At 49.7% G+C, this 18,630-nt stretch overlaps 1 protein-coding gene and 1 pseudogene across 1 annotated transcript in view; one reads left to right on the forward strand and one right to left on the reverse strand.

Annotated features, from left to right (window-relative positions):
* The window catches only part of LOC119465313 (protein Mpv17), a 63,576-nt gene that overhangs the window by 9,946 nt on the left and 35,000 nt on the right, over nt 1-18,630 (forward strand). The gene's annotated exons all lie outside the window — the stretch shown is intronic.
* On the reverse strand, nt 15,871-15,989 carry LOC119465380 (5S ribosomal RNA; annotated as a pseudogene).

Here is an 18,630-nt window from a genome sequence, read left to right on the forward strand (position 1 = left end):
CGCGCTCGCAAGCATCAAGAACCATTTGGACGTCCTTGTCAGACGTCTCGATGACTTCGTACCTGCGCATCGCCGATCGGCATCCAGGTTCCAGTTCCACAGTCGCTCCTCGACGTCTCCACGTTCTCCATGACTTCAGACAACCGACGCGCCACGGGACGGCTCGTCCTCGACCATGTGCTGATACCACCGCCGATTTAGAGCCTCTGCTCGCAAGTGCACTCGCCGGCCCGTGCTCCTGGTCGGCAAATGCGACGACCGGCCACTGACGGCAGCAAGTGTTACTGGTCGAAAGTCATGCTGCCTTTTCTATGTTTCCGATAAGATCACTGGCGCTTGCTTCCTCGTCGACACAGGAGCCCAGGTTAGCGTCATACCGGTCTTCTGTGCAGATCGCCGTCGCAACGAACAGACCTGCCCACTCCAAGCGATCAACAACTCCGCCCTATTCGCCTACCTTGATGACATCCTGGTCGCAAGCTCACTGGGCCCTGAGCTTGAAGACCACCTACGCACCCTGTTTCACCGTCTGGATGATTACGGCCTCGTCATTAATCCCAATAAGTGCGTCTTCGGCGTCGCTACAATCGAGTTCTTAGGCCACCTTGTCACTCCACATGGTATATCCAACCGCTCGCCAGCAAAGTGAAGGCTATCCAAGACTTTCCACCCCCGACATCAATGAAACGACTCCGAGAATTCCTGGGCCTACTAAACTGCCAACGCCGCTTTCTTCCTTAATGTGCCACTTCCCTAAAGCCCTTGACCGACCTATTAGCCTTAAAAAAAGACCCGGCTGCGCCAATGGAATGGACCGACGACCCCGTATCTACCTTCGCCACGGCCAAAAAGGCTCTGGCAGACGCCACCATGCTCATACACCCCGTTCCTGATGCCCCAATTCGTCTCATCACCGATGCATCGAGTGTAGCAGTTGGCGCTGTTCTCGAGCAGCACGCATCAGATTGGCAGCCCCTTGATTTTTTCTCGCAAAAGCACAAACCCCCGGAAGTAAAATACAGTACATTTGCCCGAGAACTCCTTGCGGTGTACCTTGGTGTACCTCGCCATTCAACAGTTCCGCCATTTACTGGAGGGCCGGAACTTTTACGTCGTTACAGACCACAAGCCCCTGACGTTTGCCTTCCATCACAATCACGGCAATTACACTGCAAGGGAGATCCGTGAACTATGCTTTATCTCCGAGTTCACCGTGGATCTCAGACACGTCCACGGGCCTGAAATTGGCACCGCTGATGCACTCTCACGCATCGATGCTTTGTCGACCCAGCCACCACTAGACATGGAAGAGCTAGCAGCTGCCCAGAGCAACGATCCTGAGCTGCATAGTAGTCGCTCTTCATCCACGTCTCTATCTTTCACGGAGTGCCTGCTTCCATTTTCTACCTCATTACTAACGTACGAAACGTCTACTGGTGTTCCTCGGCCCTTCGTGCCTAGAGCTTTTCGTCGTGCAATTTTGATCAATTGCACAACATGAGCCATCCGGGTATTCGTGGGACCCAGAAGCTAGTCACATGTCGTTTCCTATGGCCAAGCATCAATGCTGACGTCCGACGCTGGGCGCGAACCTGCCTTCAGTGCCAGCGTGTTAAAATTCACCGTCACAGGGTCACGGCACCATCCCCCTTTCGGCCTCCCGACGCAATGTTTTCCCACGTCCATCTCGACATCGTCGGCCCTCTTCCACCATCACAAGGGGCCTGTTACTTGCTGACATGTGTGGATCGCTTCACCAGGTGGCCGGAAGCGTTTGCCATTTCCGACATTACAGCACCGACAGTGGCTAAGGCTTTCACAAACGACTTTGGATGCCCTTCTGTCGTCACCACCGATCGCGGTCGTCAATTTCAATCGGCCCTTTTCACCGCACTTGCCAATATCTTGGGCACTCGACACATCCACACGGCTGCCTACCATCCTTCCGCCAATGGCATGGTCGAACGGCTTCATCGACAACTGAAAGCTGCCCTCACTGCTCACCAGCCAAGAGAACGTTGGCTTGATCACCTCCTCTTCGTACTTCTGGGCATCCGATCATCATTGAGGACCAGTGGCGTAGCCAGAAATTTTGTTCGGGGGGCGCTCACGTTCTAGCATGGCCTCCTCATTGAATTTGTCGAGGGATCAAATACATGAACAATAACTGCATTGCCATTGCTAATGCCATTGTATATACAATGATGCTGCAAACGAATTACTGTCAAGTAAAATATGTATTTTTTCGTAAAAGAATATATTCGTATGTCCAAAAAATTGTGGCAGAAATAATTGGTATCAATGTTTCCGCGTTTCACACGAAGTTTAGAGCTATATCAGTTCGAAACCAGCAAAGCCGTGCACGCAGCTGATATGAAAAACGTAAAGGCCACCAAGGTATATGCAAACTGGTAGCGAAGCTTCCATAGAAGCCCATGCGTTCAAAACATGGCGGCTTATCGGCGGTTCATGGGGCTTAGCGCCATCTGTGTGAGGAGGGAACACTTCCGGCGGGTAAAAAATAATTTGACGCCATATCCGTTAAAAACAGAAGTGACGTCATTTTGTTCTCATAGGCGCGAAATTTGTTTTCGGAGGCCTGCCATTAGAGCTGTATATTCAAATGCCCCGCCATTCGACTTGATGGGCGTTCCGAGCTTTCAGCGCGGGAAGCGATGCAGCAAAAGGTCAGCCGTACGGGTGACGAAATCGCATCGCTGCACAGAACATACTTTCTTTAGAGGCCGACGAACACTTTGAGCGTAGATTGCGTAGAGTGCTCGTCCTTTCGTCGGACGCCAAGCCCGTCGGCCAGCGCTGTATAGCACGAAAACAACTAAAGTAAACAAGTATCTGACGGTCGCAACTCACTGCTTTTGACTGTACAGCTTAAGAAACAATAAAACTACCCACGTCACCTACTTCAGACAAACGTCGACATGCAAAACAACACGACATGTGAGGGGGGCGTATTGTAACAGGTGAACTTTACAAGCGTGCCTTTCCACGCACTCCAATAGCTGCATTGCACTGCAAGTGATAGCGGCGTCAACGCCCGCCGCTTTCGATGGGCGCTCTCACGGTGGGCGCTGAAAAAATGTATTTCTTAATAATTATCAAGTAAAATAGAGTTGTGTCTCCTCGCCATGCCTATATAAATGAATTATAAAAATTTTATTCTTGTTAAATGAATATAACTGCGTGTCGCTTTAATTAAAAACGTCTTTTTTTCCCAGTGTTTATTCCCTCCAAACATAGTCGCGCTTCAATCGCTGCTCCCATAACCACCCTTGCTGATGTTGGTGACAATTGGTTCTGAACCGCTTTTCGCCCGAAGCTTCGCGACCTATGTGGATTGACCTTGAAGGCCACCGCTTCGCCGTTGAAGCGTATTGATGCGCTTGCAGTTCGGCTTTGTCACAGGCGCCTAACAAAACCATGGTTGGCTGTTCAGCCGTTGGCTGCTCAAATTCAAGCGTTAAAGGTAAACTCATGTAACTACTGCCTTGCTGCATCCCTTGCTTAGTCAGCTGTGTACAAGCATCAGCATGGCTGCCGCTTCCAAAACTGAACCATCAGTGAACAAAAAGAAAATGAACGTACAGTGCCACTTATCAGGCGGCGATGAGCTGTATAAGGGCCGACACAGAATGATTCCCCAAGATATTTCTTGCTCTAACATTGACTCAAGCAACAATAACTATTTCAGTACTCGCATGCACATTATGAAACATGGTATTATGAAACAAGGTTTTACGGCGCAAACTTAAACGGGACACAGCGAGATACATACATAATACTCGTAAACAACTAGCCCACCTTAGTTCCTTGAACACCGCTAGAGGTACTGCGCAGCCGTAATATGTCGGCGATACGGCCCTTTCCCCATCTTGATCACAAAAATGCGAAAACTTCTAACTACGTACCACTTGAAATGAACCTCGAATTTCGACCAAGAAATGCCATTGACAGCGCGCAGTTTTCAAACATTTTCAGCACTCCATTTTCTAATTATGCTAACTGCGCCATTACTGACGATATCGGTTGCAGCGACGATCACAGGGCAGTATTTAGCAGGCTACTATAGGCATCGCCTCAGCACCCGATTTTCTAAGTAGCGCTTCTGTACGCTTGATAAATTATCTGATAAAGATAGCTTTTTCATATTTCTGACTGACCCGCAGGCAGAGCAGTAAGCGACTCAAGCAGTGGCAAATGTCGCAGAGCTAAACCTGGCAAAAACAAAAAAGACTGCTGAAACGAGAACCAGAGTTCGTTTATGAATAAAAGCGTATTCTTGCCTTTCTTGGCTCGTCATCATCGCGCCCAGAGTGAACTGAAACCTTGAAATCAACTGCGTGAATGGTACGACATTGTTGGTCCACAAAGCGGACGGAAAGCTTCGCACGATTGACAGTTGAAACCTCGTAGAAAAACACGTGCGCCGAGCATGCCGCCGATGCCGCCGCACCGTCCATCGAACCGGAAGCTGCTAGCAGACGGCACGCCCCACAATTCCCTGCGATTGCTGGTTTTACGGGTCGCCTATTGTGATCATGATGCTAACTGTTAAAATAAACGGCAGAATGTTCTGCGGTTTTAAAAGCTAATGAATGCAGTCATACGTTTTCATAATTACGAGTTTATGGACCTAATGGAATAGAGCTTTTTACTTGATTGATTGATTTTTTCTGCTTCGCTATCTAAATGACAAACTTCACTCGGCGGGGAAGTTTAGCGAAGCGGTCAATGACTTCAGACACGTTCGTGCCGACGTCTCTGTGGGCGTATAGAAGCGCCAGCCTATCCATGCGTTCCTCAGACATTGTAGAGCGCACGTAGTTCTTTAGTAATCTCATGTTAAAAAATATTCGCTCTCCGCTGGCAGTGGTCAGTGGAAGGGTGACTAGAATCTGCAGTAGTTTGTACACAATTACATAGAACCTGCAGTCGAATGAGAGAGGGCATCTATTACGGTGCTAAAACCTAAAATCACTCCTTCGATGTCGTTGGCATCCTTGTTTAGGTACCTTGCACAAACAGTAAGCTGTTTGATTCCAGCAATATCCGTCGTTTCGTCAGCAATTATGGAGAAGCAGCCTGCAGCGTTTACTTTTGCATCTAGGCTTTCTTTGATAACTTCACCACAAATTTGTATAATTTGGTTTTGTACATCTGGGCTTAAATACGAGGCATTACTGGGGAAACTTTCCAATTGGTTCTTCAGATATGTATCTCCACAATCAGCTCGCATGCGAAGAAGCGCTCTGAAAATGCCAGTATTTTCAGCGGGGACATTGCTTAAATCCATAGGACCACTGTCCCTATGGCCACGGAGAGCCAGACCTTGTCGCCTGCAAAAAAGAACTGCCTCAATAATAGGCCATTAACTTTCTTTTGTTTTCTCTTATTTTACTTTCCCTGCCCTGGTCCAGCTGATCGATCACATAGGGCGCGCTTGCTGAAAATGTTTGGAGAAAATTATGAGCTGCCAGCTGACAGTCACGGTGATATTTAGTATTTTCGTCTGTGTGGAAGATTGCGAGCGCGTGCCTCCATTTCTGAAATGGCTTGGACACGAGGGCTCCAGTGCGCGCATGTTGGCCCAAGTTAATGACAACTTTAAAGCGATAAAGTTCCAGAATTGAAAATTTAAAGCACGCCTTTGGAAATGTCGGTGCACCATTCGCGTCAAAAGATTATAAGAACTTTATACCTATAAAGTTATGAAATTGAAATCCATGCGCTCCGTAGATTCCGCGGCCGCTGCGAGATGCCGCAACGCGCCCGCTCGCTATCCAAAAGCCCTTAAAAGTTTGTGCTCGGATGGGGCTCCTTGCGTTATCTAACTCTAGGTGCAAAGGCGTTGCCGCGAAATCTAGCCCTAGTTGGCAATGTTCGTGCCGAAATGTCTTTTCGAGCGTGAAAAAGACCTTGTAGACAAAATCCAAAATGGTTACCGGCGCCGGTGGTTGTTTTGGTCGGCGGTGCATGCCTGTACGAAAAAATTTCGGGGGGGGGGGGGTGAAGCCCCATCAGCCCCCCCCCCCCCCCTGGCTACGCGCCTGTTCAGGACGGATCTCGGCTGCTCGTCAGCCGAACTAGTCTATGGCGTGTGCCTGCGTCTTCCAGGGGAATTCTTTGAGCCGTCGCCGCCCCCTTCCACTCATATGCCTCCACGTACATTCGAGAGCTGCGCACCACGTTTCACGACCTTGCTCCTGTAATTCCTGCCGACCGACACCCCAGTCTGTCTTCGTCAGCCAGGATCTGCATGACTGTAGTCACGTCTTCGTTCGGCGTGACCAAATACGGCCACCACGCACACCGGCCTATGATGGCCCATTTCGCGTACTCCATCGTACATCTAAGACGTTCACGCTGGACATCAACGGCCGTGAAGACGTCGTGGCTGCCGATCGACTAAAACCTGCATGCATTGCCGCTCTCGTGTCCGCGGAGCTTCCATCTCCAGTCTGGATATCCACATCCAAGCACGTCGACTGGGTCACTCCTATGGCTCACGCTCTAAGGGGGAGGGGGGGGGGGGGAGGATCCCTGTAGCGCCTCAGCATGCGGCGCCCGTCAAGAAAGAAGAAGTTGGCATTCGTCCGCGCGGCAGGTGCAGAGCGAGAATAAAAAATAAGTTTGAAAACTCAACGCTGTTAGGGCTGGATCTTTCTCGTGTTAGCTCCACATATGCTTTCTTGGTCTCCGGACAACGCCGAATCTGGAACCCCGGATACCACCGACGACGAAGTCGATCTTTAGCGAAATCTGTCTTAAGCGAAAGAACCGCTCTACGTCTTGCACCGTGAGACAGCATCTGACTCATATCTGGCGCACATGATTAAAGAAAACTCTCATAAACGGCAGCATCACGTCTCGCGGTCCCTCTACAGATCTTCAGACCTTTCCGGGGTGAATGGCATACTGCTCAAAGAAAGTAAGATGATAATATACCTACACGGATGCAGGCAAAATAATTGAGCGGCTTCACGAAGGACACCTCGATACGGGTAAGTAAAAAGCACGGGCGATACATTTAGTCTACTGGCCGAACATCAACCCTGTGGAACATTGAATTAATGATACATAAATGCCCCATCTGTATAAAGTACCCACCTATAAGCAACTTTCAGAGCCGCTTTTAATTCGGCCTATACCTACACGAGCGTGGTACTGTGTAGTCATCGACATTTTCAAATACGGCCGAAAGCATTACCTGTGCGCTTATGATTCTATGATATGCCTAACTTCCCAGATGTGGTACAGCCCCCGCGCAACTTATCTGCCACTGCCGTAATAGAACTTAAGGCGATGTTTGCATAGTACAGCATCCCGACAGAGGTGTGCATGGAGAACGGGCCAAAGTTCACACGCCAAGAGTTAGCCCACTTTTACAGCTTTTTGATTTCAAACAAGCCACATCGAGCCCACAACTGATAAGGACAGGCTGTACCAGCGCGCACTAAAAATGTCCGAAAGTGCATATAATTAACCGCAGCTTCATCACCTAAGTTTTTCTTTCACTCGTAGTGCCAAACCAAGGCACGTAACCAAGTTCTCAGATATAGTCTGCACATTCAAAATTAGCACAAATAAACAGAAAAAGACAGATTTTCCTATATTCCGCTTTTGAGAATTTCTACATTCATGCATCGGATGATAGCTACTATGATTAGGGTAAATATTGCAACATCCGCATCCGTTTTCCATACCCCTGTATGTAAAACGTTCAAGTAAAATACCTAAAGGGGTAAAGAAGTAAAAGTGCGGTAGAGCACACAAATGTGAAGCTATTCCCTGTGTGCACAAAATGGATCAGAAATTCAAGTAAATTGGTATGCAGCACAAGGATATTTTGTTTCAATCTGCTATCGAGTGAACAACGAAATAGTACTTTGTACTATAAAGCTTATCACAAAATTTGCTGCTTGGAGGCCATGTATTCTGCATGTGGTCCCACTTTCTCGTAGTAAAATCTACGTGAGGCGATTTCACAAGTTAGTTATTGGTCGCGAGATCGAGCAGTCACCGCCTGGTGGCCAACGGCTGAACCACGTACGGTTAGTCTGGAGGCGCGCCATCTGCTACGCCCTCTATGTTTACATGTGAGCGTACGACGGGCATACCTTTTAAGATCATTAACCTCCGTGGTTCTAGCCCGGCCGTAAAAGCTGGTCTGCATTTTTTACGATGTACAGAAGCATTTAGCCTTGCACTGTCGTCTTTGCACTGTATTAAGATCAGTGACTGCCCAAATCGAGAGTATAATGTGTGACGGTCACACCCTCCGTTCCCCACAATCATACCGATGTTATGTTAATAGTCATTTTGTGTGTCGAGTAAAACACAAAAAGTATTTTCCCTCGTTTCAATAAAACCAAGTGGCTAAAACGATACGTGAATACCACGCTCTAGCGACTTGTCGTGATGTGTTCATCGCTCTGCAATCTCTGTGATACTAAAACGAGGTGACGTGAATATCACTCAGCAGTAAAGAAAAAAGATTAGTTAACAAGCACTCATTATCGCGTCATAAGTTACAATTGTATCATGATTACGGTAATTGCATAACTCTTGCTTAGTGCATGGTTACGCGGCAGCCTGATATTGTTTATTGCGTAGTTCTGATGCCACAAGGGTGATCTTGATTTGCCTCGAAAGTAAATCGTGGGCTCTTGTGTTTTGACTTCCTGCCACAAAGGAAAGCTACAAGAGGGTATTATAGTGAGGATCATCTGTGACAGCAGTCTATAGACCCAGGACGTCATAACTCATAGTTGAAAGGTGGTGTCTATCTCCTTTCGCTCTTCATTGTGAGGTTAGCTGGACGAAAAACATCGGCCATTATTAGCTGAAATAAACCAACCTAATGCTTTTAGCCTCTCAAATAATTAAAACTGCCCGTAACCATGCAAGGACAGATGTGCGCTCAAATTACGCGTTTTTAATGTAACTGAGAAAAAAATTCTCGTCTGCAGCAACCTAGCATTCCAGCTAACGTGCCGTCGCTCAGTGGCCTAGCATGTTTAATTGAACTCATTAACTGTTTGCTTTTCACAGCAAATTAACAAAATGAACGGTGATGTATGCATAAAATTCGTGATGTAGAGTGTACATTACCTTGTTAGGTGAACTTCGTTGTACAGAGATGCTGACTTTATTATAAACAGTGCAGGATTTGCAGGGAATGTGTTAATAATTAAGTTGCAGAACCATTTTATCAGAGCAGGCGGAACGGCGGTGCAAGATGCACAAAAAGCCCCAAGTTCCAAGGAATAACCGGACAAAATGACAATAGCTGCACATTTCAATTGTTTGGTTAATAAATGTTCACAAAAAACGGTGTCAGATATATAGCCGCTGCAAACCGCCTTCGTGGCCAGCCCCGTGAGCATGTTGCACCGACGCCATATTTAGAAAATACGGTGTCAGATATATAGCCACTGCAAAGCGCCTTCGTGGCCAGCCCCGTGAGCCTGTTGCACCCACGCCATATTTAGAAAATACGGTGTCAGATATATAGCCACTGCAAAGCGCCTTCGTGGCCAGCCCCGTGAGCCTTTTGTACCCATGCCATATTTAGTAAATACGGTGTCAGATATATAGCCGCTGCAAAGCGCCTTCCTGGCCAGCCCCGTGAACATGTTGCACCGACGCTATATTTAGAAAATACGGTGTCAGATATATAGCCACTGCAAAGCGCCTTCGTGGCCAGCCCCGTGAGCATGTTGCACCGACGCCATATTTAGAAAATACGGTGTCAGATATATAGCCGCTGCAAAGCGCCTTCGTGGCCTGCCCCGTGAGCCTTTTGTACCCATGCCATATTTAGAAAATACGGTGTCAGATATATAGCCACTGCAAAGCGCCTTCGTGGCCAGCCCCGTGAGCATGTTGCACCGCCGACATATTTAGAAAATACGGTGTCAGATATATAGCCACTGCAAAGCGCCTTCGTGGCCAGCCCCGTGAGCCTGTTGCACCCACGCCATATTTAGAAAATACGGTGTCAGATATATAGCCACTGTCAAGCGCCTTCGTGGCCAGCCCCGTGAGCATGTTGCACCGACGCCATATTTAGAAAATACGGTGTTAGAGATATAGCCACTGCAAAGCGCCTTCGTGGCCAGCCCCGTGAGCCTGTTGCACTGACGCCATATTTAGAAAATACGGTGTCAGATATATAGCCGCTGCAAAGCGCCTGCGTGGCCAGCCCCGTGAGCATGTTGCACCGACGCCATATTTAGAAAATACGGTGTCAGATATATAGTCACTGCAAAGCGCCTTCGTGGCCAGCCCCGTGAGCCTGTTGCACCTGCGCCATATTTAGAAAATACGGTGTCAGATATATAGCCGCTGCAAAGCGCCTACGTGGCCAGCCCCGTGAGCCTGTTGCACCCACGCCATATTTAGAAAAAACGGTGTCAGATATATAGCCGCTGCAAACCGCCTTCGTGGCCAGCCCCGTGAGCATGTTGCACCGACGCCATATTTAGAAAATACGGTGTCAGATATATAGTCACTGCAAAGCGCCTTCGTGGCCAGCCCCGTGAGCCTTCTGTACCCATGCCATATTTAGTAAATACGGTGTCAGATATACAGCCGCTGCAAAGCGCCTTCGTGGCCAGCCCCGTGAGCCTTTTTACCCATGCCATATTTAGCAAATACGGTGTCAGATATATAGCCACTGCCAAGCGCCTTCGTGGCCAGCCCCGTGAGCATGTTGCACCGCCGCCATATTTAGAAAATACGGTGTCAGATATATAGCCACTGCAAAGCGCCTTCGTGGCCAGCCCCGTGAGCCTGTTGCACCCACGCCATATTTAGAAAATACGGTGTCAGATATATAGCCACTGCAAAGCGCCTTCGTGGCCAGCCCCGTGAGCCTTCTGTACCCATGCCATATTTAGTAAATACGGTGTCAGATATACAGCCGCTGCAAAGCGCCTTCGTGGCCAGCCCCGTGAGCATGTTGCACCGACGCCATATTTAGAAAATACGGTGTCAGATATATAGCCACTGCAAAGCGCCTTCGTGGCCAGCCCCGTGAGCCTGTTGCACCCACGCCATATTTAGAAAATACGGTGTCAGATATAGCCACTGCAAAGCGCCTTCGTGGCCAGCCCCGTGAGCCTGCTGTACCCATGCCATATTTAGTAAATACGGTGTCAGATATACAGCCGCTGCAAAGCGCCTTCGTGGCCAGCCCCGTGAGCATGTTGCACCGACGCCATATTTAGAAAATACGGTGTCAGATATATAGCCACTGCAAAGCGCCTTCGTGGCCAGCCCCGTGAGCCTTCTGTACCCATGCCATATTTAGTAAATACGGTGTCAGATATACAGTCGCTGCAAAGCGCCTTCGTGGCCAGCCCCGTGAGCATGTTGCACCGACGCCATATTTAGAAAATACGGTGTCAGATATACAGCCGCTGCAAAGCGCCTTCGTGGCCAGCCCCGTGAGCCTTTTGTACCCATGCCATATTTAGCAAATACGATGTCAGATATACAGCCGCTGCAAAGCGCCTTCGTGGCCAGCCCCGTGAGCCTTCTGTACCCATGCCATATTTAGTAAATACGGTGTCAGATATACAGCCGCTGCAAAGCGCCTTCGTGGCCAGCCCCGTGAGCATGTTGCACCGACGCCATATTTAGCAAATACGGTGTCAGATATACAGCCGCTGCAAAGCGCCTTCGTGGCCAGCCCCGTGAGCCTTTTGTACCCATGCCATATTTAGCAAATACGGTGTCAGATATACAGCCGCTGCAAAGCGCCTTCGTGGCCAGCCCCGTGAGTCTGTTGCACCCGCGCCATATTTAGAAAATACTGTAGTACGGTCATTAAAATGAATCACTGCGCGCGTTCCGTCTATGCTTCGCTGCGCGCCAGGAGCGTTTGCTCGCGCGAGCTTGCACGTGACGCTGCGGCGACGGGCTGCAAATTTTAAAAAACCAAAAGCAAATTCATTCTTTACATATTCCATATTCGTACTCAGTGTTACATCAGTTACTTTTCCGAATTTTACAACGAAGCTGTCTATGGCTAGGATCTGGGGGAAAAAATTTGCAGGACCCTTAAGTTTCGCTTTCAAGAGTGCAACGCGATAGCATTCAACGATCCTTGGGTGCGTATCAGGCTTTTTTTCTCGTGTATTCAAATTACACGTCGACGCTATCTCGTCTGTAGGTTGTGGTTATAGTTCTGACGGATTTTACTTTGCGAAATTAGCTAACGTCTTGCGCAGTGGCGCACCGTCGGGGGGGGGGTGTTGTAACCCCCACCTGAGGCCGAGTTAACCCCCCCTCCCACGTGTCCAGCCCCAGCAGTCCAACGTGTACCTTCAGTGCTCTGTTCACATTGTCATTACAATTCAGGAGGTGCCTTGAGGTCGAATTTTCCTGATTGACAAAAACGCTCTCACTGCCTTGTATTTAATTACATATGCTTTCACTCTTACATTACTTTGAGTAAAACGCTGAAGAAATAAACATCGTCGGCATCCTTGCTGTCATCATATTATTATAATTTTTAGGCATTTCATTTGCTGTTGTATTCCTCTGGCTAAACCAAGGAAATTGGATATTATGCAAAGTGCTTGCTTCCGTCCCTCACCACAAAAATGCAACCCCCCCCCCCCCCCCCTTGGCAGAGATCCTGGGTGCGCTACTGCTCTTGCAGGGCCTGCCCGGTCTGGGAGGTTCGGGAGGATGTGATTCGGCATGATTATTTCCGCCAACGAAGCAGGCGCTTATGCGACGCCGGATTTTCTGCGGCACGGGGCCATTAACGGTTAAAATGAGTCCGAGTTGTTGACAAAAAACAAGTGGGCCGATCCTGGTGATAGTGCAGAAAGGGTCCGAGCTCAATGGCACATACCCCAGTGGGCTCGGAGACCTGTAATGCGCCCTTGAACTACCCCTGTCACACGTGGGACTCAAGAGACAAAAACAATGCGTCGTAGCAATGAACACTGTCGCCTATGACGATGCGTGTCGAAACGTCAGTGATAAACCGTAATAGTCTACCATCCAATAGCTGTCATTCTCTCTTGACATAGCCATTTTCTTGGTGACGCGATCAGTTTCGCCTTGGGCTTGGTGTGGGTAAGACCCCTGTCGCTCACTCCGAAGAGGAAGAGCGGCGCGCGCCTTCCATTCAGGAGCGCCGGCGCGCTCAACAGCGTCAATGGATGCGAAAGCGACGAGAAGCCGAACGCGCAGCGGCCCAACGTGCTGCGGCCGATGGTGCAAGGTGGTGTGAATCTAGTCGCCTAAACTCGCTTTCGAAGAACCTCGCACATACAGCATACGGCACGCGGGGATGCAACTAAGTTATGTGTTGTCTTTTCAACCATTTAACATACCCACCAAATTAAAAAAATTAATATAATTAAACAAAACCAGTAGCTTCGCTGGGTTTCCATCTTCACATAGTGCATGGAAGGGCTCTGATTTTTTTTCCTTCTCTCGAATCTCTCCTACTGTACTGCTACGAACCGTCCACCACCCTGGTGTGTCCTAGCAGGATCACTGCAGAAGCCCATCTTTCCGGCCACCGTGTTTCTTGCCAAGGGCCATGACCGCTCAAACGGGCTTCGCACCTCAACTTGATTTACAATGTACAAAAACGCACGAGAGAGGAGGTGCCTGCACACTGACAAGAATAACGCTACTTTAGCGTTTCTTTTGGTTTTACGGATGCATGGAGGAAGCAAAAAGTTAGGAGGGGGCACCGCGCAACGCGATTGAAGCCAGGCGTGTCGGCCCAACACGTACGTAATAGTCACGTCTAACGCGTGATAAAAAAATTTGAAGGCTCCCGCTCTGCATGCAGCGCTGCGGCAGGACACCCAAACAAGTGCGAATTGATTTTTTTTTAAACACCGGGCACCAAAGGTCTCGGAAAATCTCCATTCTTGCTCCGTGATCTCGACTCAAGAGGTCACGTGTTGGGCCGACACTGAACAAAGGGCTGGCGTTACGGAGCGTTCGCTTGACAAGGCTGGCTGCGTGACTTCATGCTCTCTCCTAACTTTTTCCTTCCTCCATGTACGGATGCGTAGAAATCCAGCGGCCCACATACGCGGTGAGCGCCTCCCGTTGATTGGCTGTGACCAGTGCTTTTGCATGGAGGAAGGAAAAAGATAAGAGGGAGCATCGCGCAACGCTATTGAAGCCAAGTGTGTCGTCCCAACACGCGGGGAAAACGTCAGAGCACGGAGGAAACGTCAGAGCGCGGGGTAGGTTTTAATACTCACGGTTGACTTTGCCCATTCGCATTTGCCTTCCTCAATGTCCATTCGAAACCAAACGTCTCGCAAACCTCGATTCTTGCTCTGTGATCTCGACTCAAGCGGTCGCGCGTTTAGCCGACACTGAGCAAAGGGACTGGCGTCACGGAGCATTCGCTTGCCAAGGCTGAATGCGTGACGTAATGCTCTCCTAACTTTTTCCTTCCTCCACGGTTTTATGCCGGGATCTGCGGATCCACCATCAACTTCCTGCAACGGATGTGACGTCGCCACGAACGCGTGAAATGTTCTCTCTGGATGGGATGGATAGATGGATGGATGATATATGATCGTCCCCTTTAGACCGGGGCGGTGGCTTGGGCCACCAAGCTCTTGTTATTGTTTTGCCCAATGTCTTACGTACTTAAAAAAGGGGGGAAAATAGAGAAACTCAACGAATTTTCATCACCAAAGTTTCTGAACCCTTATTGGGAAATTTGTTTTTCTACGCCTCCGTTGTTGGTCGTCTCCCTACTTCCCGCGAAACTTCCAATTGCCTCTTACTAATATCCTTTGTGAACATGTTTACTCCCACCCTGCTCCCGCTGAACCCAAGGGCTTCAAGGAGGACAGAATAGCATAAATAGACCGCTGGGCAAATATCATCACATTCTAGCAAGCATTACGCAGCAAGCACATTCGCAGCAAGCGCTTCTTCTTCCGTATTGTACCTCGTTTTATAAGTGCGCGTTCTAAGGCATCCTGATCTCGCTTCGGAAAGTAGAGTGCTTCCCTTTGGAGTTATCGTAATTGTTTATTTCCTGATTTCGGTTTTTTTTTCGTTAAGTAGTTACTCATAGAAGGTTTCTTTTCCATTGCCGGCAACCATGAGATGGTCTTAGCCTCTTTGACTTTGCGCGTGACATTCTTTGTTGTCATGTTACCTTATGTTACTGTACCGATCGCGCACTTGCTGGTAAGCTTCCTATAGTTATCTTCCTCCACTGTGAATCAGTGTGTTTCCTGTACAAATATTGGAACACTCTCCCTGCCCATTTAATTTATTCCATATTCCTCAGTCGTTCTTCATAATCAATTTTACTCTGAGCTTCCCTCACTTCAAAACTTGTCCAGCCCGTATCACCCTGCACAGCTTCATTTGTAGTCTTCCCGTGAGCGCCCAATGTGAGGCGTCCCACTGACCTTTGGTGGCCATAGAGTCCTGATTGTACTACTGACTTCAAGCATTTGAAACAGTGATGCAACCGCATTTTGAAATGTAAATCCTGGAACCATTACACCTTTCCACATACCCCGGGGCACCTCGTATAGCTATTGTATCCCCATGGCGCTCTGTTTTTCATTATGGACGCATTTCTCTTCCTCTTTGCTGTTGCGTTTTCCTGTATTTCCAAATATCTGTTGCCTTCGTTTATCCATATACCAAGGTTATTTATATTCTTTTACCGGAAGTATTTCCTGGCCCTGTATTTTATTTATACTGCGATCTTTTACAAGACCTTAGCAGAGTGGGCTTGTAATATAGTAAGTGGTTCGTGGGGAAAGGGAAAGGTTGGCGCTATCTTCTGCAGCCCTTGAGGGAGCACGGCTCAGCGCCAAAAAAGAAGGGTGCCATCAGCACTCGGTGTTCCCAGGTGGTGTCCCTCCCAAGTACTGACCGAGCCCAATGCTGCTTAGCTTCGGGGATCGGACGAGAACCGGCGTATTCAGCATGGTATGGCAGATGGCATGTAATATAAAAGTAAAGAACCGTTGGAAAGAGCAAACAGGATTCCAAAAGAAATCATAAATCAACTCATAAATAAATCATAAGTCAAGATCAAGTTAGAGAAATGCAAAAATATAAGACACAATTAAATGCAACGCAAGGATATAATATAGTACAAACGATGTTAAGAAATAAAGATAGCTTTCAAACATTTGTAGTGACGTTTGTGATACTTCTTCATTATAAGATTCTTCCAATCTGTAATCGTTCTGGGGAAAAAGAATACTTATAGGAGTTCATTCGAGCGCTTAATGGTGTCACAGTAAAATCGTCCACCATTCCCGGAGTCCGGAAGACAGGCATGCTCCACGCCGATGCCGTGATGGTCGCCGGCCCACCTCCTCCGTGTACGGGTGGCCGATGACCTCTGCCGCGTCCTCTTGTGATATACTTGAGAACTGACAAGCTCCACGCCGATGTCGTGATGGACGCCGGCCCACCTCCTCTGTGTACGGGCGGCTGATGACCTCTGCCGCGTCTTCTTGTGATATACTTGACTGGCAAGCTCCACGCCGATGTCGGGATGGACGCCGGCCCACCTCCTCCGTGTACGGGTGGCCGATGGCCTCTGCCGCGTACTCTTGTGATATACTTGAGGACTGGCAAGCTCCACGCCGATGTCGTGATGGACGCCGGCCCACCTCTTCCGTGTACGGGTGGTCGATGACCTCTGCCACGTCCTATTGTGATATACTTGAGGACTGACAAGCTCCACGCCGATGTCGTGATGGACGCCGGCCCACCTCCGTGTACGGGTGGCCGATGACCTCTGCCGCGTCTTCTTGTAATATACTTGAGAACTGGCAAGCTCCACGCCAATGTCGGGATGGACGCCGGCCCACCTCCTCCATGTACGGGTGGCCGATGGCCTCTGCCGCGTACTCTTGTGATATACTTGAGGACTGGCAAGCTCCACGCCGATGTCGTGATGGACGCCGGCCCACCTCTTCCGTGTACGGGTGGTCGATGACCTCTGCCACGTCCTATTGTGATATACTTGAGGACTGGCAAGCTCCACGCCGATGTCGTGATGGACGCCGGCCCACCTTCGTGTACGGGTGGCCGATGACCTCTGCCGCGTCCTCTTGTAATATACTTGAGAACTGGCAAGCTCCACGCCGATGTCGTGATGGACGCCGGCCCACCTCCTCCGTGTACGGGCGGCTGATGACCTCTGCCGCGTCTTCTTGTGATATACTTGAGGACTGCAAGCTCCACGCCGATGTCGGGATGGACGCCGGCCCACCTCCTCCGTGTACGGGTGGCCGATGACCTCTGCTGCGTCCTCTTGTGATATACTTGAGGTCTGACAAGCTCCACGCCGATGTCGTGATGGACGCCGGCCCACCTCCGTGTACGGGTGGCCGATGACCTCTGCCGCGTCTTCTTGTGATATAGTTGAGGACTGGCAAGCTCCACGCCGATGTTGGGATGGACGCCGGCCCACCTCCTCCATGTACGGGTGCCCGATGACCTCTGCCGCGTCCTCTTGTGATATACTTGAGGACTGGCAAGCTCCACGCCGATGTCGTCATGGACGCCGGCCCACCTCCTCCGTGTACGGGCGGCCGATGACCTCTGCCGCGTCCTCTTGTGATATACGTGTCTTCTCCCGTGCCGACTTACTTGGCAGCTCCCTGCGTCCGGAGGACTTACACGCTCAAGGCTCTCTGGGGGAAAGACGTCAGCCCGCGTCCTGGAAGTACAGACGGTGAGGGAGAACCATCGCCGCATCTTGTATCGATATAGTCGCTTTGTCCAGGGCCGACTTCGTTTGGAGCTGCAGGCGTCCCGATGACTGGCGAGCTCGAGGACGTCTGCAGGCGGGATGTAGGCTCACCTGCTGTGCGCAAACGCTGCGAGGGAAGATCTCTGCCGCATTCTTTAGCGATGGGTTCGCTTGTCCCGGACCGACTTTCAGGGCCATTCCCGGCGTTCGGAGGACATACGGCGTACTGGCTGTCTGTAGGACGGACGCCATGCAGTCCGCTCCCTGGTATAACTGGCGATGACGAAGAAATCTCGCCCCGTCCTCTCGAGATGTACTTGCCTTGTCCCAGGCTGAATTTTCCGGCCGGTCCAGACGTCATCAGGTCTGGCCGAGGCTCATGGTGAATCGCCTCAAGCTCGGTGCAGGCCGCAGGTGTGGCCACAGTCGTTTTTGGCGCAGCGGTGCAGGTAAGGCGTCCCGGCGACTCCGTGCTGCGCACTTTGCCTTGAACCCAAGCCGTCCAGACGCTACGCGACGCCGACACACTCACACGTATTCGATATGCTGGCGTAGATGTAGATGTAGATGTAGAGCCTTGGAGTTACTGGCACATACCCACTCTGGGGGATTGGCCAAGAACCGGGTAGTATATATATATATATATGCTGGCGATCGATGCGGTTGTTGCCTTCTTGATGATGATGATGATGATGCACCTCCGTTATGGCTCGCACCCACTTCTTTCAAAGCATAGACTCGCGTGGTGTCTCGCGGCGCGTGCTTCCGTTTCCTCGTTTGTCCCTTTGCGCTTAACCTTTACGGCGATTGTCCAAAAAGCAGGCTTTTAAGAGAACATGCCGGGATAAATCACGATTTTCACGTAAAAAAGT

This window comes from Dermacentor silvarum, chromosome 9, assembly GCF_013339745.2.
Source record: "Dermacentor silvarum isolate Dsil-2018 chromosome 9, BIME_Dsil_1.4, whole genome shotgun sequence".
In the NCBI taxonomy this organism is placed as follows: Eukaryota; Metazoa; Arthropoda; class Arachnida; order Ixodida; family Ixodidae; genus Dermacentor; species Dermacentor silvarum.